General features: G+C 40.7%; 1 protein-coding gene and 1 pseudogene across 1 annotated transcript in view; both read right to left on the reverse strand.

The window, feature by feature from the left end:
• GRIP1 (glutamate receptor interacting protein 1) overlaps positions 1–21746 on the reverse strand; it is a 691569-nt gene that overhangs the window by 443554 nt on the left and 226269 nt on the right. The window lies entirely within an intron of this gene.
• LOC144616801 (large ribosomal subunit protein eL33 pseudogene) lies at positions 15381–15743 on the reverse strand (annotated as a pseudogene).

Raw genomic sequence — 21746 nt, forward strand, 5'->3', positions numbered from 1 at the left:
TGGGTGACTCAGTTGGTTAAGTGTCCGACTTCAGCTCAAGTCAAGATCTCACTGACCTGAGGCTGAGTTCTCAATGACCTGGGGCTGGGTTCGAGCCCTGTGTCAGGCTCTGTGCTGACAGCTCAGAGTCTGGAGCCTGTTTCAGATTCTGTGTCTCCCTCTCTCTCTCTGCCCCTTCCCTGCTCACACTCTGTCTCTTTCCCTTTCAAAAATAAATAAATATTTAAAAATTTAAAAAAAAAAGGAATTGCATTGATGACATAGGACTGTTTGCCTACAGCGAACACAGGAGATGCAAAACTCTGATCAGACAAGAATCCTGCCAGAAGCAGAGGTGTGACACAGTTACTCATGCATGGGGACAAATCATCTTAGACATCATAAAGCCAAAGAATTTGATTAGGAATGTTTGGGATCAGTGACTGGGTTAAAATACCAGAAAAGGGAAGCACAAGGACAGAATAATGTCACCTGATAAGGGGGCATGGAGTACTTTGGTTTGGATTGATAAAAATAAGTGAGCGAGTCAGGTGATTCTTTCTGGTTTGGTAATAGCAGTGATTGGGTAATTGAAAAAATAGAAGAGGTTAATACAGAAAGAGAGAGAGAGAGAAACCCACTAAATAAGAAAGGATGACAGAAGAGGCACAGGATAACAGAATTGTCAGAGTAAAATATTGGGGTCATAGATAAGGGCAACTTCCTATATATAAAGGCCAATTTTAAACTTAGCAGTGAATAAGACATTTTAAAGGGCAAATCAGAGCAGAGACAGAAACGATGAGCTGCCTCGGTCCCAGTATTACAAGAACTCTACCACAGATGAGAGCATTTTATAGCAAAGAGCAGTGAAATCTAGACGCTAAGTGCTGGCCAATGCAATAATGAGCGTTACTGTAAAATGATTATTGCTAAAAGAGAAAAGTAGACTAATTTGGATTTAATTCCCAATGTTTGAGGTAAAAATACAAAAAGAAATACAGAGAAAAGTGGAAAAAACTTGAATTTAATGAACAGAAAGAATCCTCTGATTCACTGCTGGTAAATAATGGACAAGTGGAAATTGCCAAATCTAATTCTAGAGTCAGTCCCTAATGAACCTATTAAAAACCATTGTGGGCAAGTAATACAAGTACAGAGGCCCAGATGACTCTCTCCCATGTCACTTGTTTATGAAGTCAAACAGTAATAGACACAATTCTGTGGGATGAGAATTTTCAAAAGAGATTAATTCTGCAAGCTAATTGCATGTAATATTCATGTGTGAGTTTGTTTTAAATATATATTTGCATACACACACGAATACCTCCGTCTATGCATATATGTATGAGACTATATGAAGACTCACAGCCCCAGAAAAAAACATCTGAAAAATTCAACTCTGTCAATTCAGTTTCAGCAGCTGTGTAGCATGAAAAGCGAAGAGCTGTATCCCCAAAGGGACAAGCTTGGGCTTCAAAGGCCAAAAAGAAAACAAGAATTCATGGCACAATGGATTCCTAAAGCAGTATAGATAGGTAAGTGACAGCTTACTTGGGAGAATGGGTATCCCACCTGGTGAGACCGGGAGGGGGACTTGGAGCTCACACCTCAACAGGTGTTCATTTTGCACTTACTCTGTGCAAGGCTGTCTGCCAAGTGCATCGGGTTCATAGAGAGTCAGATGAACTCACATTCGTTGGTCCCCTGTACCAGTCTCCTCCCTTCCCCTATATTATCACCACTTACATTTGACGATGTGTTCAATAGATACTCTAGCTAGCAAATATAATCCATGAAGCTACAAATTCAATACAATTTAATCCAGGACCAAAATGGGAAATTACTTTGATTTAAATATTGGTATTTCCAGGCTTTGGTCCCACACTGCTGTTTTATAGTTTAGGCATACGAATTCTTTCCCAATCAAGCCCATAAATGTCTCAATCTTTGGCAACCCCAAGCACAAGGTCAAAATGGCCCTTCAATGTGTAATTAAAGGAAAATCTCTATTACTTGGAAATTTAAAATAATATAATAATAATAATAATAATAATAATAATAGTGATAGTCATAATAATAGGCTGCTGGTATTGACTGTCAACTAAAACAAACTTGAGGGGCTTTTAATCTCATGCTATTATTTCAAGTATAAAGCAATAGGGATTATTCTTACCAAGAGACAATAACAAGCTACAAGTTTGGGGTGGTGGCTTTTAATCACTAATGAAATGGCAAAAACTTAACGTTTTCCTAATGTTAATCTACCAGGAAAATGACTAGAAAACAACGTACAAGGCAGCTTTAAAAGCAGAATGTTTGTCCTAGACAAGAGCAGGGAAGGAACAAGATCATTAGACAACAACAGTGAGGGCTGCCTGTTAATGAGGCATATGTAAAATTTTTCCTACCTGATTGGCTGACATTTTTCTTGCCAATGATGCTAATATTCACCTTGCAAAGTGAAGTCATTTTACAACATCAGGACAGAGAATTAACTCTGAAACATCCAAGATTTTTCATACTACCGAACAAACTATTGTTTATTTCTTTTGTTTTACATTTATTTATTTTTGAGAGACAGAGAGAGACAGAGCACAAGTGGGGGAGGGGCAGAGATAGAAGGAGACACAGAATCCGAAGCAGGCTCCAGGCTCTGAGCTGTCAGCACAGAGCCCCAGGCGGGGCTCAAACTCACAAACTGTGAGATCATGACCTGAGCCAAACTTGGACGCTTAACCAACTGAGCCACCCAGGCGCCCCTGAACAATGTATTGTTTAAATGGAAACATACTGACCTATTATGTGCCAAACTTCATAGAACAAGAGTCCCGAAACCCTCTAACTGGTCCTTTGGGCTGCCTGAGAGGTATTACACAGGGTAGGGGTTGTATCAGTTTCTGGTCCTCCAGTACCTGATCAAAACCCTAATGTCAAATGTGAACAGACAAGCCCAATGAGTCTTTTAAAATTTTAACTGGCTGGTTGTTCAGTTACTTTTTTCTAACTAGCTAAAATATATATTTTTTAATCTTTTTAAAATTCAAATGAGTTGCCAGGTAAAATATAGGACGGCCATTTAAATTTTAATATCAGACAGCAATGAATATTTTTTTCAGTATATCTCAACACTTGCATGGGATATACTTCCATTTAAAAAAGTATTTGCTGCTCTTCTGAAATTCAAGTTTAACTGAGCATCCTGTATTTTATTTGTAAAATCTGTTACAGATGAGCTTGCAGTGATATAAGGGAAATCATCAGGGTAGGAGGCAAAAAGGAACCAAAACCAAAGATCTGAATGATTGACATATAGTAGATGTTTCCCATATTTTTGTTCCTTCCTCCTTTCCTCCTTCCTATCTATTTTTGCTCCTCTGTTAGGCGTTAAAGGAATACCAAGAGGTTTATTTTCCTGTCCTCAGTGAGCATCAACCAAAAGCAAAGTCATATAAGAAAATATGGCATATGCTTGTGCCAAAGAGGAAACTAGGAGCAACTTCCTACAGAAATAGAGAGCAAATCTAGTTACATGCGTGTTCTTTTTTAAAAATGTTATTCATTTTGAAAGAGAAACAAAGAAACAGAGAGCACAAGCAGGGGAGGGGCAGAGAGAGAGAATCCCAAGCAGGCTCTGTGCTGTCAGTGGAGAGCCCAGTGTGGGGCTTGATCCCATGCACCATGAGATCATGACTTCAGCTGAAATCAAGAGCCAGACATTTGGGGCACCTGGGTGGCTCAGTCAGTTAAGTGTCCAACTTCGGCTCAGGTCATGATCTCATAGTTTGTGGGTTCGAGTCCCACATCGGGCTCTGTGCTGACAGCTCAGAGCCTGGAGCCTGCTTCAGATTCTGTGTCTCCCTCTCTCTCTGCCCCTCCCTTGCTCACACTCTGTCTGTCTGTCTGTCTCTCTCTCTCTCTCTCTCTGTCTCTCTCTCAAAAATAAATAAACATTAAAAAATTTAAAAAAAAGAGCCAGACATTTAATAGACTGAGCCACCCAGGTACCCCAGGACCAAAATCTTCTATAATCTACATAGATTATTTTTTCCAAAGTAAGATCAGCAATGATTTCTCTAATGTTGTGCCTATGCTATGCCACTCCGAACATGGAGTTTAACTTCAAATGCTTTGATATTAGTCCACTTATTGTGAAGAGGCATATTTTAAACATTCTTTTCCTAACAATGAAAATACATGCACACTACAGAAAAAGAAACTTTAAATACATCTCACGCCCATTAGAATGGCTACTATATATTTTAAAAAAGAAGAAGAAGAACAAAGATAGCAACTGTTGTTTAGGATGCAGAGAAACTGGGAACCCTTTTGCACTGTTGATGGGAATGTAAAATGATGCAGCCAGGATGGAAGACAATATGGCGGTTCCTCAAAAAAATTAAAAATAGAATTGCCACATGATCCAGCAATTCCATTCTGGGCATATGTCCAAAATAATTGAAAACAGGATCTTCAAGAGATATCTGTACACTCATGTTCACAGCAGCATTATCTACAATAGCCAAAAGATGGAAGCAACCTGTGTCCCCTAATAGATGAATGGATAAGCAAAATGCGGTACCTACATATAATGGAATATTATTTGGCCATAAAGTAAAGGAAATTCTGAGCTGTATTACAACATGGATGAACCCTGAGGATGTTATATTAAGTGAAATAAGCCAGTCACAAAAACCCAAATACCGGGTGATTCCACTTACATGAGGTACTGAGAGTAGTTAAATTATAGAGACAGAAAAGAGACTAGAGTCCATGGCATGGACCAGAGAGGGAAGGTGGGGATGGACAGTTATTGTTTAATGGGTGTAGAATGTCAGTTCTGCAAGATGAAAAGAATTCTGGAGAGGGTTGCACAACAATGTGAATGTACTTAACACTACTAAACTGTATACTTGAAAAAGGTTCAGACAGCAAAATGTACATTTTGTATATTTTACCACAATCAAAAATAAATCCATGATAAAAATGTTTAAGGATAAATACAGGAATATTTCATGATATATTCTTTCTTGCATTAATTTTTAGGTTCCACTTCTCTCTTTTTAAAATCTCTTTTGAAAAGGATATATCCTTTAAAAAGGATAAGTTCTGTCTCCCCAACATAACTCTAATTTCCACAGGATCATGGGCTACATCCCATGATTTTGGGTACACAGCAGACTTATAATCATCTTCGGTAGTTAACTGAAATGAAATTAACATAATAATGTTTGGCTAATCTTCTTTTGAGCCTCAAACATTAATACTCTCTACATGAGCTGAGCATGATCAGCAGGCAAAGGAGAAACTCTATCCTGCAGGAACATCTATTCTAAAAGACAGAAAAGCCTGAACAAAAGGAACTCTATTTAATTCTCTTAATGAAGTACCCAGAGGACTACTGGCACTTCATAAACCCCCCACCTCCAAGGCCTTCAAGGGCTGAATGATTCAGTATCCAGATACTCTACACCTTTGCTCCTACTCCCCCCACCCCATACAAATCATCTGCTCTTGTTAAGCTGGCTATTCATTGTTCAAATTTGCAACACTGCTTCTGAACCTTTGTTCACGCTATTTATTTCTCCTGCTTAGCATTCTTTCACCGCAGTCCAACAATGCCGACATCTCAGTCCCTGTAGGAAGAGATTCCTCATGAATAGCCTTTGGCGACTGCCATCTTTGCTGTTGGTGCTACCATCTGTAATTCTCACTTGCTGGGATTTTTTAAAAGTCTATTACACATGTATTATCCTTTCTCAATGAGATCTAGTCACCAGTTCGAAACTGTATGTCTGCTTGTCTCCTTGACTTTTCCACTTGAACATCTCAAAGTTACTCCAATATCAAAATACCCCAAACTGAACTCAAGACTATCCCACAATCAGAGCCTTTTCCAGTCTTGATGAAGGGCCCCTACTACACAAGCCAGAAATCTATGACTCATCTTCATTGCCTTCTCTCCTCCCATCCTCCACATGCACCTATCTCAGAATTCTGTTAATGGTATCCCTTAAATATCTCTGCATTCACTAGCTTCTTGCTGCCTCTACCACTGACCTAGACTAGCACAGATATAATGGGTTTGATTGTTATTTAGGAATGATAAGGCCAACAGATCAGAAGACAATGCCATTGAAAAGGCAGTTTATTCTACTCACAATTCCTAAGGGAGGAAGTGCGTGTCACAGCGGAGGAGGGGGGGGTTGCATCCCGGGATTCACAGGGGTCTGTGAGGAGGCAGAGAGGCAGGGAGGAACTGTGGGCAAGAATCTTTATTGAGGTCTTCATGGGAAGGAATGGGCAAGGCTGGGTAAACCAGTTTAGGATTGGCTGGTTTGAATAATTTCAGTGGGCTCTGGGGAATAGGGGCTGTCCCTAGTTGTCTGCTATCTGGCCCTGGTTCGAGCAGGTGAATAGTGGCCCAGCCTGTGAAAGCCCAATAAAGGAGATGGTTGGTGATGAGGACTTAGTCAGCTATTCCAGAAGAGGAAATGACTGGCCTCCAGCCAAGGCCTCAAAACAGAGTCAAGACAGTATTTAAATAACTGTATTACAAGCATCTCACCTGGGCTGGGTTTTTTTTTTTCTTTCTTTCTTTCTTTCTTTTTTAAAACCATTCGTTTTTTTTTTTAATGTTTATTCATTTTTTGAGAAAGAGATACAGCATGAGTGGGGGAGGGGCAAAGAGAGAGAGACAGAATCCGAAGCAGGCTTCAGGCTCTGAGCTGTCAGCACAGAGCCCGGTGCGGGGCTCAAACCCACAAATCATGAGATCATGATGTGAGCTGAAGTCAGACGCTCAACCCACTAAGCCAGCCAGGTGCCCCATCACCTGGGCTATTTATTTTAGTAGCTTCATAATGGTCTCTGTCAGTCACGATCTTCTACCTGTAACTCCTTCTCTCTCTCTCCTAGAAGCCTTCAGTTTTCCTATTTCCTTAGAATAAAGACAGAATTTGCTAATATAGCTTGTGAACCCCTGAATACTCTGGTCCCTGTTTATTTCTCAGGTTCAGTTGCACTTTGCTTCCTGTAACTATATATTCATTCTTGTCTACTTGTATATACAATCTGTCATTTGTTCCACAAAAAGGTACTTCCTGCTGAGAATATATCAGTTGCAAGAATTCTGATGGACATCTTAAATTAAAACCATTTACAGGATTTATCTTTATTTGGCAAATTATGTAATGTTATTTAACTTTGATTAATCAGATGGTGCTATCCATTATACGTATTTATCTGCACCATTAATATAAACCCTGAAGTTAAAAGGGCTGAATTTATTTCCACATAAAGAGTAGCTTTCAGATAGACATCTTAAATCTGGTTGTTGAGTCTTCCAATGAAAATGTTCTAATCAGACAATCCTTGTTTCAGGGAACTTTATGAGCTAACATAGCCACAAATTTTGCTTTAGAATGTGCCCGACAATTCCATCAGACTCATAAACATCCTCAAGATCTAATGGTAACATGTTAAAAACTCATTTAGAAAATCATTTCAAGATGAAATTTTTCCTACCGCATTTAGATTGCGGAAATAGGATATGAGAATGTGTTTTAATTTCTCTTTTAATGATGCATTATCATTTTAAATAAAAAATGTTTTTGAGGTAGAAGTTTATTTGATCCTCGGATTTGTCATAATTTCCCTGACTTGAATTTTTTTTTAAGTTTATTTATTTCTTTTGAGAGAGAGAGAGAGAGAGAGAGAGAGAGAGAGAGAGTGTGTGTGTGTGTGTGTGTGTGTGTGTGTGTGTGTGTAAGCAAGCAGGGGAGGGGCAGAGAGAGAGGCGGAATCCCAAGCAGACTCCACACTGTCAAGTGCTGAACCAAATGCGGGGCTCAAACTCCCCAACTGTGAGATCATGACCTGAGCAGAAATCAAGAGTCGGACGCTTAACTGACTGAGCTACCCAGGCACCACCCCCAACTTGAAACTGTTTCTTCGTTTTGTAGATGGCGCATCAGACATAAGTGATTTGACCTCCCTCCTCTCTCTCCTAACACGAATCTGTGTTTCAGCTATTTCCCTAGAACTTACTGAGCACTTTCTATATGGCAGACACTACAGCAGGCCCTAAGGATCAAACGGTAGACAGGACAGAAAATAGTCCTGTCATTGGGAAGCTCACAGTCCGAAGAAGTAACCAGCCATTAGGCAGTCATAACCCAGCATGTGACCTACCCTGTGGGAGATGAGTGTGGCGTGCTATAAAAGCATGTAGGAAAAGGAATAACCTGAACCCATGGATCGCAGAACGCTTTCTGGAGGAAGCGGCATCTAAACTACAGCATAAAACAATCAGCCAGAGGGACATTCCAGTGAAATTTCAATTTAAATAGAAAGAGCGCTGACTGAAAGTCTAACTATACGCATTCTGGCTATACCCAATTCCTTCACTAACCTCTGTCATCCTGAGGAAGTCACCTCAACTTCCAAGGCCTCACCCCAAATCTATAAACTAGGGATGGCACTTGATAAACTCCTTCCAGGCCGGGATTCTCATTATCGGTGTCTGAGCCTTCCTAGTCTGGGTCTCCATTATCTCTTCTCTCTTGCCCGCCTAGCTCCCCTCAACGCCAATCCATCCTGCACACTGTCACCAGATTTGGCTTCCGAAAGCGCTGCTTTATGCCAGTTCTCTGCCTCCCTGGTATTAGTGGCCCTCAAGATAACATCTCATCTCACCTCCGTTACCAGTCCCACCTTATCTCCCCAGGATGAGCCCTCCACCCTGAGCAGGTTACAATGCATACCCGATGCTGGGATCCCTCTTAGCTGCTCCTCCCTGCTAAAGAGCCCTCGGCCTCCTCTCTGCTCTGATCATTTCTTCTATGGCCCAGGAAGCTCATGTGGCCCAGGAAGCTCACTTTCTAGCCTTCTCTGTGAAACCTCCCCAGGTCACTCCAGCCTTCCCTGTCTCCTCTCTCTCTGAACATTTACCACACCACTTATCTGAAATCCCCTTTTGATTACCCAACACTGTAATCTGTGTTATTTTTATTTACCTAATGATACTGTGAAATTTTTTAGCTCTTAAATCCTTTTATTTATCTCCCCTCCATACCTCCTTCCGTGGTAGTATTAAGCCCATACTAAGTACTGAATTGAATAAAAAAAAGAGAGAGAGACATAGATTTTTACCTACTTCCCAAAAGGCACGTGTGCTAGTCCTAGAATAAGAAAGAAAACATTCCTACCTCTTCAGTCTACCTCTTTCATTCCTTTCCAAGGACCAGACATCGCTCAGCCAGTAGACACAGCCCAGTGGAAAAAGCATTGGACTGGAAGCCCAGAATTCCAAGCTCAGTTTGTGGCTCAGCTGGTCTCCCGCTGCCTAACTCTAACCTCATTTTTCAGTCTCTCTGTGCCACAGTTTTCTCACCTACAAAATGGAGGAGATTGGTCCAGATAGTATTTAAAGTCCCTTTTCAGTCTCAGATTTGTGGGGACACACAGATAAGCAGAGGGGTACCTGGTTACACGGGGAGGTACTCCTCAATGTAAGGGAGTCTGAGACAAGAGAGGAGATGAATTAGATTACAAATTCAATTAAAAAAAAAAAGCGCGTAAAACCGTTGTGCGGGTGAGGCAACAGCCTATCGTCTGAACACTTCATCTCTCTAGGGGGACAGCTCACAACACCAGTCAACCATCAAGCAATTCAAACTTTCATTCTTTCTTAGAGCCTTACAAACACAGATCTGGGGTCTTGAGGTGGCTGGACACTTTTCAAGCCCTTGGAACGGCTCTATCAAATGATGAAACTGTATTATAAGACTTAGGGAACTATCACCCGACTGTATTTGCAGAGTGCAAAGGTTTTATTTTGTTTTGGTTGTTGTTCTTGTTTGCTCGTGTTTTAATGCTTCGTGAGAATGGATTTCAAACTTTCTCTCTTGGAATCATTGATCTGGATGCAACATTAGCCTGGAGCAGGAAAGGGATGCAATAAAAACGAACCCAACATTTCAGGGACATCTCGGGAACACCTGGACATGCCTCATGGATGCCTAAGACATCAGTGATACTCCCACAAGAGTTACCTGCATGGAGGTAACAGGCAAAGAAATTCAGGGCACATTTTCTCAAAAGTACTTATTTCTGTTACAAAAATTATATAGATATATTTGTTTATTATTTTCAGATAGGTAGCACCCAACATGTAACCAAATACATTCCTTCCTTCCTTCCCCCTCTTCCTTCCTTTTCTTCCTCTATTTTTGTTTAGCACTCTTTTTATTAATGAGGAAAGGGAAATGTGACCTCTCTCTTGGAGATGTCTCTCCTTTTAGACTTACTGGCTTTTTAATTCCTCTCTCTGGCTTATTTAACATCTCTGAGCCTTGATTTATTCAGCAATTAATAATGTAGGCAAGGTATCTTAGCAGGATAGGATCTTTTATTGATTTATTTATTCATACTGACCTCATTCCAAAAGCAATTTAAAGAGAATACTTGGCAAATAGTAGGTGCTGAATAAATGTTAGTTTTCTTCTCTTTTCTCTATTTAAATTACCCCTGGTTTTCTTGAGAGGGAAGGATTAACTGAAAATCAAGAGAAGTTTAGGAATAGAGGCTATGGACGTAAAATATTAGTAAGTGATAATGGCCAATCTTTTTTAAAAAGCTTCCGCATCTGAAAGAATGACACTCTTTCACAAGACACAGGACATCTAGAAGTGGAAACAGGAGGCTATCCAAGGAAAGCAGGGACAAAGGCAAGCGTCTGTCTACGATAAAAGAAGTTATAGGTGGGAGGATGTTTTTGTGACTAGAGCAGGTGTTCCTCTGAGAGCTCAGCAGCCCAAAGCCAAAATACAGGGTTTTATTATAATTACGTTTGAAGTTTATACAGCCTTTGTACACTGAAAACACCAACCAACTCTTCATCATTCTGGCTTCACAGCCGTCCTGAAAGATTTTACCAGCTGGGCCTTTCCAGAAGTGACTATGATCCACTGGAAATCAAGTGACTATGAAGCTGAAGTTGGTATGCTGGGTAAAGCATACCAACTTCACCTCTCTGGACTCGGTTTCTCTATCTATAATATGGGCTAGCTGAAATCCCCTCCCAGTTCTAAAATCCCACAATTCTACCTTCCCAGCCATGGAAAGTGGGTAACTTCACCAAACCTCCCATAGTACCCAGCTGAGCAAGGTGTGGTATCCTCCCCCTTTGTTCTCTGAATTTTATGTCTCCTTATAAAGTTTTTCACATTAAACAAGCAAAGTGTTAAAAGACTGAGCATTCTTTCTCCAATGCCTAATCATTTGCAATTTTAGGTTAGCTCTGTCATTACAGATACATACATTCATAATCGTAAAACTTTATCAAAAACCTACCTAGCATGCCAGTTCACATCATTAACAATTCTGACTTTGCCACGATTAGTATTCCTTTTCCTCATCACGTCATCATGAATTAAAGTCATAATCTATAAATAGAGGGTGTACAATTTCAAATAAAAACTCAATTGCACTTAAAGTCTTCTGTAAATAGAGCCAGTAAATTCAGGAGAGAAGGACTGGGTCAAGACTGTGAAAAGGGCTGTCGGTGCAGACACAAATTCATTCTCCCATTTTTGGACACCTTCCTGTACCTACTTTAGTCATGAAAGTTATATCTTACATTAGCCATGCCAGGGAATTTCTCTTTCAAAAGTGATTTGATGCCTTCCCCAAATTGCATATGATTTGCCTTAAATCAGTAAGATTTACCCACTGTGATAAGTTAGCAGTCCTCCCCGGCAGGTAAATTGAGGTCAAATAAAAAGAAATGTGGGGTGCCTGGGTAGCTCAGTTGTTTAAGTGTCCAACCTTGACCTCAACTCAGGTCATGATCTCACAGTTCACAGGATCAAGCCCCACGTTGGGCCTTTTGCACTGACAGCACGGAGCCTGCTTTGGATTCTCTCTCTCCCTCACTCTCTGCCCCTTCCCTGCTTGCTGGCTCTCTCTCTCTCTCTCTCAAAATAAATAAATAAACTTAAAATAAAAAAGAAATGTCACTTAGAATGAGATCACAGCAGAAAATCACCTCTTAGTACCCCCTGAGTTCAGTTGTGATTTTTAATCAGCCCAAACAATAAACAAAAAATGCTTATACATACAGATAAACATAACATAGTACACATGTAGTATCGAATCTTCTAAAATAAACTTAGGGGCGGCTGGGTGGCTCGGTCGGTTAAGCATCCGACTTCGGCTCAGGTCATGATCTCACGGTCCGTGAGTTCGAGCCCCGCGTCGGGCTCTGTGCTGACAGCTCAGAGCCTGGAGCCTGTTTCAGATTCTGTGTCTCCCTCTGTCTCTGCCCCTCCCCTGTTCATGCTCTGTCTCTGTCTGTCTCAGAAATAAATAAACGTTAAAAAAAATTTTAAAAAAATAAAATAAACTTAGATTTTTTTTCAAATCAGTATAAATTTATATAAATTTTATGAATGTATATTTTGATAAATAAAATGTATCTTCCAAATACCAATTAAATAGAGATATCAGCTCTAATGATTTTGAAACGTTTACTTGCTACATTATTAATGGGAAATCTGGGCCAATTCCCATGTATTTCAACTAATGCCAAAAGATATAAAATGATTCCATTTATAATTCAAAGCCTGGAGTCACTGCAAGTAAAACAGTTTTACTGTTAAATATTGCAAATCATTAGTGCTATCAGCATACATGTCTTTGGAGAATAGCCTCATATCCTAACACAGACGAACCTCCATTTATTGCAAGCATAAGAGTAAGTAAAACATGCCACACTAGCAGAACGCATCTTAACCCTCCAAGGATACTACCCTCCTTGTTAAAGTTTCTCTTGATAAATATGAAAAGTAACAGACAACTAAGACGCTATTAGCTTAGAGTTCACGTCTCAAGGATCGAACGTGGGGGGGCTTTTTCTTCTGATTTGGAGAAATCTCAAAGTAACCATGAAAGAGTTCTTTATATGAATACCAGGAAAGGAGATTTTAAATTTTTTTATGTTTTCTTCATTTATTTTTGAGAGAGAGAGAGACAGAGAGAGAGAGAGAGAGAGAGAGAGAGAGACAGTGCAAGCAGGGGAGGGACAGAGAGAGAGGGAGACACAGAATCTGAAGACAGGCTCCAGGCTCTGAGCTAGCTGTCAGCACAGAACCCGATGCGGGGCTCGAACTCACGAACTGTGAGATCACGACCTGAGCCAAAGTTGGAGGCTTAACCGACTGAGCCACCCAGGCGTCCCTGGAAAAGAAGATTTTAAATCTTACAGGTTGCTGTGGAGCTCATGTACATTGAAGATACTCAAATACTTCAGTAAATATCCCCATATCTTTCTGATGGAGGCAAGTTGTGATTTGTTCCGTTTTGTTTTGTTTTTTCCTTAACACTTTATCATTACCTGTCAGCAGCCAGTGATGCATTTGATATTTGGCTTCATTCCTAGACCACACATAGAAGCCGTCCCCAAAATGAATTATCGAGTAACTGGCAGTGCGAACTGTTTGAGCTTCAATTTTGAAATTTATCTTTTTTTTTTTTTTTCTTTTTTCCTCCTTACATAATCAAAAGCTCAAGTATCTGGGGAAGCCATTTTAACAACTCTGCTCTTAAGTAATAATTAAAGCTGCTGCCACACAGAGGTTTTATGTCTTTATAAATGTCAGCCCAATTCTAACAAATCCGAGTTTCTTTCAGCAACTCTAACACCACATCTTGGAAGAAATAAACTTCTGAAACGTCTTTTTGCCATCCAGACATTTATAAATCATGGGCCAAAGTTAAGACCGAAGTGCGTACCTTTCCCTGATACCTGAGCCCACAGTGACTGGCGGGCATTCTAGCAGCAGAACTCTGCCCGAATCACTGATGCTGACAGCAGACAAGATGCTGAAAAGACGGAAGTATCTGCAGTTTGATTACCTTAATTCTGTAAGAATATAATTTGAGAATTCATGAATATGATTGGTTCCTGTCATTAGAGGGTTTAAGTTTATTTATTTTGAGAGAGAGAGAGAGTGTGAGTGTGCGTCAGTAGGGCAGGGGCAGAGAGGGAGAGAAGAATCCAGAGCAGGCTCCTCACCGCCAGCATGGAGCCTGACGTGGGGTTCAAACTCACGGACCGTGAGATCATGACCTGAGTGGAAACCAAGAGTCGGACACCTAACCGACCGAGCAACCCAGGTGATCCTAGAGTGGTTTGTTGTTGTTGTTGTTGTTGTTGTTGTTGTTTTTTAATACACTTACATATGTATCTCTTTTTTTCTAAATAGACACTAAAAATAAGTTATTTGGGGGGTTCACAAAGTCACTAAAATATGTCTTGCTCTGCTAGAAATAATAATAATGGGTCTTTTGGGGTTGACAGGCATGGGGGACAAATAAGGTGAGACAGAATCCAGGAAACAGAGCTTTCTTGAGCACTTGCTGTAGGTCAGATATTGTACCCTGGGAATATAAATATAAATAAGATACAAGTTGCACCCTTCATGTGCCATCTTGTGAGGGAAAGATAAGCAGATTGTATTGAAATGAAAAAGTGTCACAAGATAAACAGCACAGAAGAGAGACACTCATTCTGGACAGGTGGGGCAAGGGGTGGCCAGGAAAGACCTCCTAGGGAGGAAAGGAAGTACATGACACAACAAGCAAAACCATAATGGTCAGAGGAAAGCAGAGAAGTTTAGGGTGACTGGTCATAACATGTGGAGATGAGAATGATGGGAAATGGGTTTGGAAACAAGCCAGTTCATGGGGGAGCGGGGGAGCCTTGAATGACTCAGCAGGGAGCCTTGATCTGATCCTGGGAGCACTGGGAACCACTGATAAATTTGAAACAGACAAATTCAGATTAACATTTTATACTGGTTATTCTCGGAGTGACGTGGAGGAGGGCTTTGGGGGAACCAGCATTTAGGAAGCAGCTATGCCCCACCAGGTTCTTTACTTTTAGTATCACTGAATCCTCACAAGAATCCTAGACATCATTATCTCCATTTCACAGCAGAGGACGGGAGACCAAGAGAAGTTAAATGCTTTGGCAAGATCACGCAGGCGGTAAGTGGTAAGACTGGAATTAAAATGCTGCCCGATACGCAATCCCCAGTTTTCCCAACGACATCAACATGTTGCACAAAATACAAAAGGAAACAGGAACAATCTAGGTGCAGCCTAAGCATAAATACATGGGTACTGTTACAAGTTAAAACAGAATGTTATAGTGTTGATGCGAGAGGGGAATCTGTGAAATGAGCCCCGGGACAGGAACGTTACTATCCATACTACCCAATAAGGCAGATAACGGAGAAACTCCCAAATGCTTTCACTATGGACTTCGTTTCCCATGATCCTCCCTCCCTCCCCCTCCCTCCCTTCCTTCCTTCCTTTCAAATCTACACCTTTATTTACTTACTTTTCAGTTAGTTTAAACCCCTGAGGGATACAGCATCACACAGATTCTGCGGCCAATGGCTTTAGCAGGAAGGTTGCTTTGGAATTTGTTTGGCATGAACCATGCCACTGTTTCCATGAGCACAAGTTACTTTTTCCCAGAGTACTCTGGTTTTGTTCAGTTTGCCACCAGGAGTCACTGTGTTGTTCTTTGCTTTGTACATATGAGCATATCTTTTGCCTAGATAGAATTCAGTTTCCTCTCGAGCATAAACTCCTTCAATTTTAAAAAGAGCTGTGCGCTCCCTCTGGCTCCAGAGACCCTGCTTATAGCCAGCAAAAATGGCTCCGGACCACACCCTCCCAGACATCTTTGTCATTTTAGGAGTCCTGTTCCTAGCAGGCCCCACTTATTTGGACCCAAAGTTCAGCAGCAGCAGCTCCCCTCCCCCATGGCACTTTATTCTGAGCAATTACTTATTCTTAAAACACAGTGTCAACCTTTGTCAACATCATCCCTATTTGAAGTGATGTCTTCTGTCTATTCTTCCTCTCCCATCTGCTTTTTTTTTTGGGGGGGGGAGGGGGTGTTGAGGGCAGAAGGGGGATCTGGGGAGAAACTACACTGGCAACAAATATCCCAAACTATGTTACTACATCATTAAGGCTGAGTCGGAGACATTAGGTTTTACCAGCTCCTACTGCACACGTAAGATGCGTTATTAACTGGTCAGGTGTCACAAGTCACTTTCAAGTCATCTCTAGCTTCTGGAAATGAAACTGCTCTCTAAGCAAACTGATTTAAAAACACATCCTTAAGAGTGTTAGTTACATCTGGAATCAGGCAGGGAGCAAACACACATCTCTGCATTGTTTGTTTGTTCTGTGCCTGTGTTGACACTTCGGGGATTCAATATCCCCACTTTATAGGTGAGAAAACTAAGGGTCATGAAGAGAAATGAGAACTGCACTCCCATGGCGTTTGTGAATGTCGGCCTTGGGGTCTTTGAATCCAAGTCTGTTGACTCATATCATTTACTACTTTAACTTCATGCTTCGGAAAGAAAAATTAATACTATATTTTCAAAGGTCAATGCACTTAGAGAAACCAGCAGGAAATTAGAGGAAGAAGCAATCACTGTCACATACTTCTAAAAGAATATTCTAGATTATATTCCAAAACCAGAAGAAAGGAAGCCTGTTGTTCTCATTTTCCCAATACCTACTATAAATACATAAATAACACAGTGTGGGGAAGACATGGGCAGAACTATCTAGAATCTGCTACAGAGTGGGTCCTGGGGAACAGTAGCTCCATAAAACCCTCCTTTGTTGTTCCAATAGTCTGAGAAACACTAAATATTTTATTCTCTTCATGCAGATTCTTGATGTACTCTGGCACAAAAGGGTAGGTTTTGCAATGTAAAGGAGGCTGTTTAACTTTATTTAACTCAGAGTGTTTCAAAATAATGAAAGTGAAACAACACCATGTTTGAATCTCAGTGATTGGAGGTATCAGCAAGTTTTAAAACATTGCTAGATTCAACTCCATCAGAATACTTAAGCCAAAAGCCACAAACAAAGCTTAAGCCAAAAGCCACAAAGGTTTCATATGATTTCCATTTAATATCATTTTTCACCTAAAAATAACAATGCCTGCTTACTATGAGCTAGGTGTTCTGCTAGGCCAGTGGTCACAAGGCAGCTGAAACCAGCATGTCAATCACAATGAACCTGTCTGGTAAGCAGCAGCTTCAAGTGTGGCATTCAAAGTACTAGGGAGCTAGGCCTAGTCTCCGAGAGACAGAAAGTGCCATGATTGATTTGCAGGATCTGTCACAGACGCGGGAACTGAAGACTGAAGGCACACGTACCTCACATTTTTCATACATGAACTAGGCACTGAAGATACATAAATGAATGAAGTGTGGTTCCTGATTTCAAGGGGCTCATCTGGGGGTGGGAGGAGGGCGAGGCTCATATAATTTCAACATCGTGAGACAAGAGCAAAAATAGGAGGCCCTAACAGAAAGAGGAGACAAACAGTGATCAGAGGAGCTAGCTTCAAAGATCAGAGGGTACTCCACCGGAGTCTTGAAGGACACGCCCGAGTTCATCACGTGTGCAGAGAGGTGGCATTACAGGTTAATAGCACAGCATGCTCAGGGGGCTGTCACTAACAAAGCTTGGCTGGAGCAGGGAAGTATGGAAAAGACACTTACCACCTTTTCTTTGATTATATTTTCCAGGGCAACCCTCCCAACAATCTTCATTATGTTTTTTGTTTGTTTAAGTACCATTTCAGTACCACTTAGTTATTTACATTGGAAAAGGAATGCATGTTCTGTTTAATTGAATAATATGGCTAGTAGAGGATTACTATATACACGAGAGATCATTTTGATTCTAATTTTCACAATGGCCCGTGTGCTACTCTTGACTAAAACAAAGGCCAACACATTTTATAATACAGATGGCATTCGTATTGCTTCTTTGTGATAATTTGCTAGCACCCCATGACATATTACGTTAACTCTGAGCTTTGTATGTTTAAGAAATTAAGGTAAATATGAATTGACTTTATGACATACTCCAGAACTAGTCTTAAAAATATAAGCATAAAAAAGGGGTGCGTGGGTGGCTCAGTCGGTTAAGCCTCCGACTTCGGCTCAGGTCATGATCTCAGGGTTCGTGAGTTCGAGCCCCCACATCGGGCTCTGTGCTCCTCCCCCACTCACGTTCTGTCTCTCAAAAATGAATAAATGTTAAATAATATATATGTATGCATAAAATACTCTTAAAAATCCCTCAAGTTGACTTGTTTTCTTTGGTATCTTTTTCCTCTTTTGCATATCGTAACTACTATAGCTTATTAGGTAACAATGTCCACTGTTTTTCCAGACAACACTTCATTTTCTTATGGAGACAGGTGAGGGCAAAATGACATGGTCAAGAGGCCGCTTTAGAAAAGTGGAGACAGTAACCAGACAAAATTCTTAGCAGGCTTCTCTCAGAGATGCCGTCACCTCACCTTTTTCCTTTTTACATTTAAAATAAAATACTCTACTCCAAGAAGACACGGAGTTGAAGCAAGATTGAGAATGAAACATGAGCTAGTGGTGTGGATGAGCATTTGAGGGCGGTTCCAATGAAATGGAAGAAAAGCTCACCCTTGGACAAAAAGATAGCATTAAGCCAGCGTCTTTTTTGTTGTTGGTTATATAGAAATTTTGGCATATCAAAGTTATTCTTTTAAAGAATGAGGCAACGGTGCTCCTTGACAAATCATCACTATAGCCATCATGGCTGACCATTTTGACCTAGTCGCTACTCCCAATCCCTGTGAATTTGTACACACGCTTTTTCCCCCTAACAACTTCTACAACATCCCACGCCGCTTTGTTTTTGGGAATATGAGCCATATTTGGAATATGCATTTGCCACTGTTAGCCAAAGATAGAAGCAAAACCATTTTTGACTCTAGGGTACTAAATGCTACAAATTGCCTGGAAATAACAAGATGGGGCTTAAAAGATCAGGATAAATATTCCCAGCACTTTCTGAAAAATACCAACATTAGCCATCAAAGGCCTATAGGGCAGTCAGTTCCTTTAGCATCATTTCTTGACCCGTCGGTTCTTCACAAGAGGCAGGTATTATTTTTGCCAACTACGTATGTATGTTTCTAAACCGTGATTCAAATTTAATATTCAGTTTTGCTTACAGGTGGATATAATATGTGAAATAATAAATGATAATACAAAAGGATCAAAGGCCCTGAAGGAAATAATTTTCTCAGACTCAACCACAATCCTCCCACATACAGTGACAAAAAATAGATATAATTTCCTTATCTTATTGAGATGTCTAATTCCATTCTCTGTGGGAGACTCATCAATGAACTTAGATAAAACAGCCAGGCTCATATAAGTGTAGGTAATTAAAACCGTATTAATCCCTGAGAATGGTTTTGAAGAGATGAGTGTCAGTCTGGGGCAATTCCTAAAAACCGTGCTCTGTGGCCTCTGCAGGGCTCAGTGTTACCACCATCCGGACGACTGCTGACTTACAAGCAGTACCTGACTGGTTGTGGGACAGAATACCCAGATTCTTACTTCTCCTGAGCTCAGCAAATATAATCCCATTCTGTTACAAATTCTCCATCTAAAAGTCCCCTAGGGCCGCCCATCTGCAGTCAGCCCCTTCCTCCTCCTGATGGCAGGGCTGCATTGGATCGCCAGACATCCCCGTAGAGGAACTGAGATGACCCACGTGCAAGGTATTAGGTGACCACCGCGCTCATCGGGGAAATCACTCATAAGTGCTTAACTTATAACCTTTCCAAAATTACCTTTTAATGCAAGGTCCTCAGATCCTTGGTCTGGAAAGCAACACCTTCCTTTGTTATCTATAACAGGGATTACACAGATAGCTCATTTACTGAAAAAGCTGGGTTTCTAAGATATAGTTTATTGAAAAAGCTTGGGCTTTGCAGCCTGAAAGAGCTGGGTTCAAGTGTTAGCTCATCGTTGACTGGCTGTTGAATGACTTTTCATAGTTACCTCTTCCAGGACAGCAATTTCCATCTCTCAGAGTTGTTATAAAGACTAAATGTGAGGGGCACCTGGGTGGTTCAGCTGGTGAAGCACCCGACTCTTGATTTCAGCTCCGGTCATGATCTCACGATGCATGACTTCGAGCTCTGCATTGACAGTGTGGAGCCTGCTTGGGATTCTCTCTCTGCCCCTCCCCCACTTGTGCACGCTCTCTTTCCCCCTCCCTCCCTCTTTCTCTCTCTCAAAAGTGAATGAATAAACTTAACCAAAACAAAAGATTAAATGTGAACCTCAGCCCAACGCCTACCAAACATACACTTGCAACTAGGACATAACTGTTAGCACCTACATTGCTGTATTGGCTTTGTTGTTTACGATTATTTGTTTAATATGCCGCTTATCCCCTGATGGCCAGTATCCTGACTTGGCCATCTCTGCAACCCAAGCCCAGGATGCACTGCTTGACACATTGTAGGCTCTCAACATCTGCTGTACATTCAAAGAGGAAGCACTTATTTTTTTATATGAAATTTATTGTCAAATTGGTTTCCATACAACACCCAGTGCTCATCCCCCAAAATGCCCTCTTCAATACCCATCACCCACCCTCCCCTCCCTTCCACCCCCCATCAACCCTGAGCTAAGAGGAAGCACTTAATAGGCAATGTTTCTCAAACTTTGATGTGCATATGATTCATCTGGGAATCTTGTTAAAAAACAATTCAGATGCATTACATCTAGGGTAAGCCCTAAGACACTGCATTTCTGACAAGCACCCAAGTAGACCCATGCTTCTAGGCCACACTGAGAGTAACGGGCGCTAGTTTCCTTTTGTTTCCTTCCTTTTTGGCCACAATACTCCATGAAGTGAGCTGTTTGTGAGCAACTCTCTGAGGGCTGTTACCCTTAGCCCAACCACACCCCTTCCTCGAATCAAACACAGGGCAGGGGCACCCAGGATGATATAAGTATGGGGATTATTTGCTGATGTATCTCTACCCTATTGGCACAAGCTTTTAAGTGAACTCTAATGTTAATAACCAGAAAGATGAAAAGCTCCTTAAGGAACAATGAACAGTTTTATTATATTTGTATCAGGAAATGCTACATAATAATGTGCCAGTACAAGACACAAATTTACAAATCGCAGACACTTGTGTTTCAAAAACGTGTCATACTGTCTACTGTAATGTTAACAGAATGAGTGTTTATAAATATAGATATGGTAGAAATGCACACAGCCACATTTACAAAAAAAAAAAAGCTGTCATCTAGTTACTTCACAGTGCCATCTGCTGGACAGCTGCTAAACAGCAGAAAAATGCAGGAAACCCGTTGGGAATAATAACATGAAATTTTTTTGCAGTTTTTCAAAAAGATTTATGCAAACTAAGGCAACTTCCTATAGTTCAGCACTGGCTTATTTGAAGAGAATATTGTATAGTGTCTATGCCCTTTTTGCTTAGAAAAGTAGAACAGTTTTATAGAGATAAGCATATTGATGCAGGACTAAAAGCTCAACACAGAAATTCCATACCAGCCATGGAGGAAAAAAAAAAAAGAAAAGAAACTGTTTCTTTCTCCCAAGAAAAAACCTGGTATCTTGGACACTAATGGAGTTCACATGACTCTTAATCCATAAAATGTTAGTGCACAATACTTTGCAGCATCTCTTGCAAACAAACAAACAAAAAAAATAGATATAGCTAAGTAGAAAATACAAATTCCTAATCTCATTCACTTCTGAACACGGTTCCTCTTGAACCCTAAAATTAGTCATAATTCTTTAGTGCAAATGGCAAGAACAGAATAAGTGAGAAAAACGTA

This window comes from Panthera onca, chromosome B4 (assembly GCF_046562875.1).
Source record: "Panthera onca isolate mPanOnc1 chromosome B4, mPanOnc1 haplotype 2, whole genome shotgun sequence".
Classification (NCBI taxonomy): domain Eukaryota; kingdom Metazoa; phylum Chordata; class Mammalia; order Carnivora; family Felidae; genus Panthera; species Panthera onca.